Source organism: Mixophyes fleayi, chromosome 5 (genome assembly GCF_038048845.1).
Source record: "Mixophyes fleayi isolate aMixFle1 chromosome 5, aMixFle1.hap1, whole genome shotgun sequence".
Classification (NCBI taxonomy): Eukaryota; Metazoa; Chordata; class Amphibia; order Anura; family Limnodynastidae; genus Mixophyes; species Mixophyes fleayi.
The window spans coordinates 1,683,357-1,693,277 of record NC_134406.1 but is presented as its reverse complement, the minus strand read 5'-3'; positions in this window follow the sequence as shown (position 1 = coordinate 1,693,277).

Sequence of the window (9,921 nt, the reverse complement as noted above, 5' to 3'; positions counted from 1 at the left end):
TTTATAACATCAGTCAGAAACACAGACCACTAATAGTACTAAACCGTAGCTCCAAACTGGGGACTGTTCCCTCCGGCCGCCAGGCAACTCCTGGGATGACATCAGCCAATAAGGGGGGGACATCACCATGATGAGGGGGGGCTCTGTCCACTGGCTGCTGGTGCATGTGGTAATTCAGAGGGGTTTCTAGTAGAGGGAGGTGTACGGCATCTTCTTTGCCCCAATCCCAAGAGGACCAATGTGAGGAGGGGGCATTATAAAGAGGCAGACAAGGGTGGTATTATAAAGGGGAGGGAGTACATCATTGTACCTCAGCAAAGCCCGGACTATGGTCTATTTACTTGTTAATATTATATGACAAAGCTTTGGTCACTGACCATGTATGAGCCATTTCATAGTCAGAAACCCACCAACCCCCCCATACCTATATTGTGGGGGTTCACATATTACGCCTGAAAAGTGCTTGTATGGCAATGTGCAACAGATAACTCTCCAAGATGGTTCCTCATTGTGTTCTGCAGTGGACCACCAGTGCTGAGGTCGGTGGTCCCCGGAGGAATGAAGGGGTGGGTGATTTAAATAAACCTTTAAAATGTCTGGTGTATCTCTGGAGCAGTGTAGTAATATATGAGGCTGGGCCCCATGTACAAGCATCATACTGCACTATACAAAGCCTATAAATGGCTCCCATAACGTCATAGCCACCCCAACATCCAGTAACCCCCAACATCCAGTATCCCCAACATCCAGTAACCCCCAACAACCAGTATCCCCAACATCCAGTATCCCCAATATCCAGTAACCCTGGCATCCAGTATCCCCAATATCCAGTAATCCCAATATCCAGTAACCCCCAACATTCAGTATCCCCAATATCCAGTATCCCCAATATCCAGTAAACCCAACATTCAGTATCCCCAATATCCAGTATCCCTAAAATCCAGTAACTCCAATATCCAGTAACTTCCAATATCCAGTATCCCCAACATCCAGTAACTTCCAATATCCAGTATCCCCAATATCCAGTACCCCCAACATCCAGTAACCCCCAACATTCCGTATCCCCAACATCTAGTAACCTCCATTATCCAGTATCCCCAATATCCAGTAACCCCCATTATCCAGTATCCCCAATATCCAGTAACCTCCATTATCCAGTAACTTCCAATATCCAGTAACTCCAATATCCAGTTTCCCCAACGTCTAGTAACCCCCATTATCCAGTATCCCCAATATCCAGCAAAGGCAATTATCCAGTATCCCCAATATCCAGTAACCCCCAATATCCAGTAACCCCCATTATCCAGTATCCCCAACATCCAGTAACTTCCAGTATCCCCAATATCCAGTAACTTCCAATATCCATTAACCCCATTATCCAGTATCCCCAACATCCAGTATCCCCAATATCCAGTAACTTCCAATATCCATTAACCCCCAACATCCAGTAACTTCCAATATCCAGTAACCCCAATATCCAGTAACCCCAATATCCAGTAACCCCGACATCCAGTAACTCCAATATCCAGTAACCAAAATATCCTGGGCATTCTGCGCTGGGGAGTATCTCATTCTCTTCTTACATCCAGTTCCTGTATCGCTCTATAATTATGTCCCATTTACATTCTACAGGTTATATTATTATTATTTTTATTATTCCCAGATCGCCCTTTACTTTTCTTTTACTAATAAATTGCCCATTATTAGTCATATGTTTATCCGTCACTCTGCAGCACATCGCAGTGTTCTAATGATCCTTTGACCTATCTGTATATTCTGCAGAGCATCTGAATCTTAAACAGGAATATTGTCGTCCCCCCCTCTGTTGTTGCTATTATTTCCTAACAGGAGGACATCCTTTAGATTGTAAGCTCTCACGTCCAGGGCAGTCCGTCCGTCCTGCTTCCTCCCCCTATTCTTCCCCACTTGCTTCCTTGTAATATGTTTTATTATCCTTCTTCTATTACTATTTGTATTTTTACCTTTTCAGTTCTACTTGTGCCCAGTAAATGTCTGTATTACGTCACGTACGGAGCTCTATTAATAGACGCTAATAACAGTCTTATGTCCACAGACCAGGCGGGTCTACGCAGAACATTTAATGGCAGCCTCCTGGCAGTGAGAGGGTTACTCTCTATAATAATTGTACATTATGTAATATTGGAGAATTGTCTTAACCTGTCCACATTCCAGCCGTGAACTCAGAATGAAGTCACTGAGGTATCTATAAGCAGACAATGGAGATGATCTCAATGTAGATCAATCTCAGCGTCGCCCAACTTCAGGTAAAGTCTCCTAATAAGGACTGTGAAACAATACGTTGGCAGCTGACATCTCTGTAACAGGGAAACCTACATTTAGACATGAAGATTATTTACACCTTATTGTTACTAACTCTTTTGTAGCATTGTGATGGAAGGATAAGTATTATATTACACTTATTTGTAACCCATCCACTTGTGAGCTGGAAAGTCCACCTGACATGTATCAAGAAAGTGTGAAATGATAACAGTCTGAGCTCTCACATCCCAGGTCTTTCTCTAATCACTAAAATAAAAGTTTTGCAATTAATTACATTACATACAGGTCAAAGTAGCATTAAAAACACTGGAACGTGGGATTACTGGCTGATCCCATTAACATCAATTGACACATTTATTGGTTAAAGTTCACAACCAGGAAAGTGCAACTGGCATTCATCATTAAGGGTTAATTGTCTGACAGAAAAGTGCCACATTGTATCAATAAATTACTCCCAGTAATCCTGGCAGCTGCCACCTTCTATGTAGGGACTGGGGGGGGTGTGAGCTCAGACCACTATCTTTTATAACTCAATTGATACACGTCCACTGAAATCTTCAGCTTAGATACAAACAATAGTATTATTTTTTGTCCAGCAATAGAGTCATTTGATTTCCTGGACTGTAAAAGTTTACGGATGGATAGAAAACTTCCTGCCCAAACGCAGGTAATTAAGACCCTGAGAATGCACATATTATATACACGTTTTGGGGCTTATGTAGATTTGGAAGCTTTTGCAGCCCAATTTACGTAGGGAAAACACACGTGTAAAAAAAAAAGAAAACAGGGATATTTCTGTGCACATTGAGTTCGATGCATCTCACTAGCGCTAGTATCCGGCGTACAAGTGTGTAAAGCGTAGAGATGTAAGTAGTATATACCCTATTGGTACACAATATAATAATACAATGAGTGTCATATACACAACAGAGAACAGTCTGGACAGTTATTAATAAAATTAATGAATGAAATGTAATTAAATACAAACACAAATGAAATTAAACAGAAACATTGTCTGTTTTCCCCAGGAATACCCTCCTGCACTAGTCCATATGGAAATGAAGTCATGTGACTAATAATAATAATGTAGATACGACGCTAATTATTTAAGTACAATCAGTTATAAAACAATAATCTGTGGTCTCTGTGAATCACTGAATTAGGTGGAGTTCACTAACTGATTTAATCATCATTCAATCATTTCCTTCTAACAAGTTAATTAACCAATTATGAATTCAAATTAGAGACTGAGAGAGAAAAGGACAAGATGTATGATTAGATAAGCCGCTGTAGGGTGTAGGCGGATACAGACTCGTCTATGTCATTAACCGAGAAAGTCATTTATATATTTGCATTATATAAAGCGTGGGTATTGTTTGTGCCGGTACCCAGAATGCTTTGCTGTATTCTGCCTTTCCATATAAGCAAATCAAGAAGGAGTAACAGGAGTAACACGTCTTACTGAGTATTAAGTGTTCTGCCCCCAGGAATTGTGGGTAATAACATGCAAATGACCCAACTGGGCCTTTGTGTCCTAAGTGTCTCATGTACTCATCACGCTGAGATATAATGTACATAATATAACCGGATATTATGCAAATGACTCAGATTAAACCTTTCTGGTACAAGTAATGACACCATCGCTTCTATGATTTTTGGCGCTGATGAAGTGAAGTTTCTGCCCTTGAAGGGGCAGATCCGGACACCCTGGATGGGGCAGGTCTCCTTGGTCTCATGCCAAGGGCCACGGGTGGTGGTGGCCCACTATCACGTGCTCGGAGTAAGGCACAGAGCACAATACACTTGAGTTAATCCTGCACCATCTTTTATTTCTTGGTCCCGGCCTTTTGGCCTGGCCAGAATAATTTTTACACTCTCCGGCCATGTGGCTGGGCCTATGGGCACCTTTTTTTTTATTTTCTTTTGAACATATAACGCTTATGCACTTTTTTGCACGAATTTCACTTAGTCTGATTTTTGTTTGCACGTTTTGGGTTTGGGTTTGACCCTTATGGGCACCCCTCTCCCTAAGTTGTCTGAGGCTCCCTCCTTCTGGGAGGAGTTGAAGAGCCAGCCCCCTCGGGGTAAAGGGGATCGCCCTAGCCTTGCAGCGGAGGCAGTACTGAAGACCCTTAAACCCTCTGGGGCTTTTTCGCTCCGGGGATCGGGGATGTAAAGGGGACTGTCCGAGCCTTGTCCCCTCCGGGGGTTGGGCATGTAAAGGGGCTCCCCCTAGCTTCAGTGAAGGGGGGTCCGAAGACCTCTCCCTATGGGGCTTTTTTGGCTCCGGGGGATGGGGAGTAACGGGGCCCTTTCCCTTTTAGGAAGGGTCCAAAGGCCCAAGCCCCCAGCACTGTTTTCACGGCATTGGGTGATTAGGAGCACCGTACCTTGGGGCTATATGACGCTGCATGGTGGGGGGACTGGCAGGTGAAGGGTTAATCCCTGCCCGCTGGTGCCTGCATTGTATACATTACATGGCAGTTGGCACAGGGTTGTCCTGTTGACACTGAGCTCTATGATGGGCGGGAACTGACCAGGGCACATTCCTGGGCGGCTGCGATGTGCATTGTTGGAGCCACTGATACCTATTGATTGACACACAATGGAGACATGACACAGACTAGACAGAAGCTGCCGGAGGAGCCGTGATGGTGGCAGAGTGTCCGGGACCATCAGGGAAGGTCCAACCTCAGCTAAAACCTTCACTATATACCACAAGGGGGGTAGATGTCACACACCTGGGGTACAGGACGGGCACACTGACACACACCTGTGGTACAGGACGGGCACACTGACACACACACACCTGTGGTACAGGACAGGCACACTGACCCACACACACACACCTGTGGTACAGAACGGGCACACTGACACACACACACACACCTGTGGTACAAGACGGGCACACTGACACACACACACACACCTGTGGTACAGAACGGGCACACTGACACACACACACACCTGTGGTACAGGACGGGCACACTGACACACACACCTGGGGTACAGGACGGGCACACTGACACACACACCTGTGGTACAGGAGGGGCACACTGACACACACACCTGGGGTACAGGAGGGGCACACTGACACACACACCTGTGGTACAGGACAGACACACTGACACACACACCTGTAGTACAGGACGGGCACACTGACACACACACACACACACCTGTGGTACAGGACGGGCACACTGACACACACACACACACACCTGTGGTACAGAACGGGCACACTGACACACACACACCTGTGGTACAGGACGGGCACACTGACACACACACCTGGGGTACAGGACGGGCACACTGACACACACACCTGTGGTACAGGACAGACACACTGACACACTGACACACACACCTGTGGTACAGGACGGGTACACTGACACACACATCTGTGGTACAGGACAGACACACTGACACACACACCTGTAGTAAAGGACGGGCACACTGACACACACACCTGTAGTACAGGACGGGCACACTGACACACACACCTGGGGTACAGGAGGGACACACTGACACACACACCTGGGGTACAGGAGGGACACACTGACACACACACCTGTGGTACAGGAGGGGCACACTGACACACACACCTGTGGTACAGGAGGGGCACACTGACACACACACCTGTGGTACAGGAGGGGCACACTGACACACACACCTGGGGTACAGGAGGGACACACTGACACACACACCTGTGGTACAGGACAGACACACTGACACACACACACACACACCTGTGGTACAGGACGGGCACACTGACACACACATCTGTGGTACAGGACGGGCACACTGACACACACCTGTAGTAAAGGACGGGCACACTGACACACACACCTGTGGTACAGGAGGGGCACACTGACACACACACACCTGTAGTACAGGACGGGCACACTGACACACACACCTGTGGTACAGGAGGGGCACACTGACACACACCTGTAGTACAGGAGGGGCACACTGACACACACACCTGTGGTACAGGACGGGCACACTGACACACACACCTGTGGTACAGGAGGGGCACACTGACACACACACCTGGGGTACAGGAGGGGCACACTGACACACACACCTGTGGTACAGGACGGGCACACTGACACACACACCTGTGGTACAGGACGGGCACACTGACACACACACCTGCGGTACAGGAGGGGCACACTGACACACACACCTGGGGTACAGGAGGGGCACACTGACACACACACCTGGGGTACAGGACGGGCACACTGACACACACACCTGTGGTACAGGACGGGCACACTGACACACACACCTGTGGTACAGGAGGGGCACACTGACACACACACCTGGGGTACAGGAGGGGCACACTGACACACACACCTGGGGTACAGGACGGGCACACTGACACACACACCTGTGGTACAGGACGGGCACACTGACACACACACCTGGGGTACAGGAGGGGCACACTGACACACACACCTGGGGTACAGGACGGGCACACTGACACACACACCTGTGGTACAGGAGGGGCACACTGACACACACACCTGTGGTACAGGACGGGCACACTGACACACACACCTGTGGTACAGGACGGGCACACTGACACACACACCTGGGGTACAGGAGGGGCACACTGACACACACACCTGTGGTACAGGAGGGGCACACTGACACACACACCTGTGGTACAGGAGGGGCACACTGACACACACACCTGGGGTACAGGAGGGGCACACTGACACACACACCTGGGGTACAGGAGGGGCACACTGACACACACACCTGTAGTACAGGACGGGCACACTGACACACACACCTGTGGTACAGGACGGGCACACTGACACACACACCTGTGGTACAGGAGGGGCACACTGACACACACACCTGGGGTACAGGAGGGACACACTGACACACACACCTGGGGTACAGGAGGGGCACACTGACACACACACACCTGTAGTACAGGACGGGCACACTGACACACACACCTGTGGTACAGGACGGGCACACTGACACACACACCTGTGGTACAGGAGGGGCACACTGACACACACACCTGTGGTACAGGAGGGGCACACTGACACACACACACCTGTAGTACAGGACGGGCACACTGACACACACACCTGTGGTACAGGAGGGGCACACTGACACACACACACCTGTAGTACAGGACGGGCACACTGACACACACACCTGTGGTACAGGACGGGCACACTGACACACACACCTGTGGTACAGGACGGGCACACTGACACACACACCTGGGGTACAGGAGGGACACACTGACACACACACCTGTGGTACAGGACGGGCACACTGACACACACCTGTAGTACAGGACGGGCACACTGACACACACACCTGTGGTACAGGACGGGCACACTGACACACACACCTGGGGTACAGGAGGGACACACTGACACACACACCTGTGGTACAGGACGGGCACACTGACACACACCTGTAGTACAGGAGGGGCACACTGACACACACACCTGTGGTACAGGACGGGCACACTGACACACACACCTGGGGTACAGGAGGGACACACTGACACACACACCTGTGGTACAGGAGGGGCACACTGACACACACACACCTGTAGTACAGGACGGGCACACTGACACACACACCTGTGGTACAGGAGGGGCACACTGACACACACACCTGGGGTACAGGAGGGGCACACTGACACACACACCTGTAGTACAGGACGGGCACACTGACACACACACCTGTGGTACAGGAGGGGCACACTGACACACACACCTGGGGTACAGGAGGGGCACACTGACACACACACCTGGGGTACAGGAGGGGCACACTGACACACACACCTGGGGTACAGGACGGGCACACTGACACACACACACACCTGTGGTACAGGACGGACACACTGACACACACACACACACCTGTGGTACAGGACGGGCACACTGACACACACACACACCTGTGGTACAGGACAGACACACTGACACAGAGTTCACTCGCGAGATCTCCTCAGTAAGCAGAGTACTGAGCGCCGGGGACGGAGGACTGGACTGACAGTGCTCAGCAGCATTGATCGGGCTGGGGGCGTCCCGCCCCCGGACCGATCAATAATGCTGCTGCGGACTTTGATGGGCCCCCTGGATGCCCGAGGCCCCTGGGCTATAGCCCAGTTAGACTTCGGGTAAATCCGGCCCTGTACAGGACGGACACACTGACACACACACCTGTGTTACAGGACGGACACACTGACACACACACACCTGTGGTACATGACGGACACACTCACACACACACACCTGTGGTACAGGACGGACACACTGACACACACACACCTGTGGTACAGGAGGGGCACACTGACACACACACACCTGTGTTACAGGACGGACACACTCACACACACACACCTGTGGTACAGGACGGACACACTGACACACACACACCTGTGGTACAGGACGGACACACTGACACACACACACCTGTGGTACAGGAGGGGCACACTGACACACACACCTGTGGTACAGGACAGGCACACTGACACACACACACCTGGGGTACAGGACGGGCACACTGACACACACACCTGTGGTACAGGAGGGGCACACTGACACACACACCTGGGGTACAGGACGGGCACACTGACACACACACACCTGGGGTACAGGACGGGCACACTGACACACACACCTGTGTTTTGGGAACACCTCACTTTCTCATCTGCAGAATAACAATGTATGTGATATATTCTCCTAGTAGACAGTGATCTCAGAGATGTGTTATTGTAAATCTTAGGTGTGAATGTGATCGATGTCAGTGAGAGTAATCCTCCAACACCCGCCACTGATGAGCCTCACCCCATGGAGCTATGTTCCTGCATGGACTTGTGCAGCTTCGACCTACGGGGTCCATGTTCTACATACAGCACCAGCTGCACGTGGCCACAAGGACACTACCTGCCATGGCAGCCGGCTGCCCACATCCAACATGGCCCCTCCTTATCACCCGTAACAACTAGCCCTTCTATGGGGGGTCTGCAGCCGCCCGCTGCACCCGGTAAATGTGCTCTGTCCTCTATTAAATCCTGTTTAAATGGGGATGACAATATGTAACCCGGCACGGAGCGTAGCTGGCCAACAATGCCACAAGGCAAACCTAGGCCATCACCAAGGGTGCCAGGGTGTAGGGGGCATAAAACACTGACACAGAGGGGATGTTGGTACCGGGCTGGCACTGCGCTGTGATGTCACCACCCAAGGTGAGAAGATGCCGCCGCTCTAGAGCTCACACCTCGTCCTGCAGTACATCTTGTCTGTGCATGTGGGCGCTATAGGAGGCGCAGGAGAACATCCAACCCGAATTTAGCTGGAAATCCGCAAACCCGGCCAGCTGCTCCCAGCACTGAGTAATGAGAATGGCTGCGCTCTAACTGACCAATGTTAGATTGTGAGCTTAGTTGTCCAGCGTAACACAGAATGTGCGCTGTCAGAATGTGACATTGTCCATGTAGCAGACACAATCTCCTTCACACAGTTCCCAGACAGACGTTAAGCAATCTGCTCCTCTAGTCTATCAGCCCATGGTGCTGGGTGACCCCAGTGTACGATGTCCGCAGCCTGTACGGTACAGGCTGTACCAGGAATT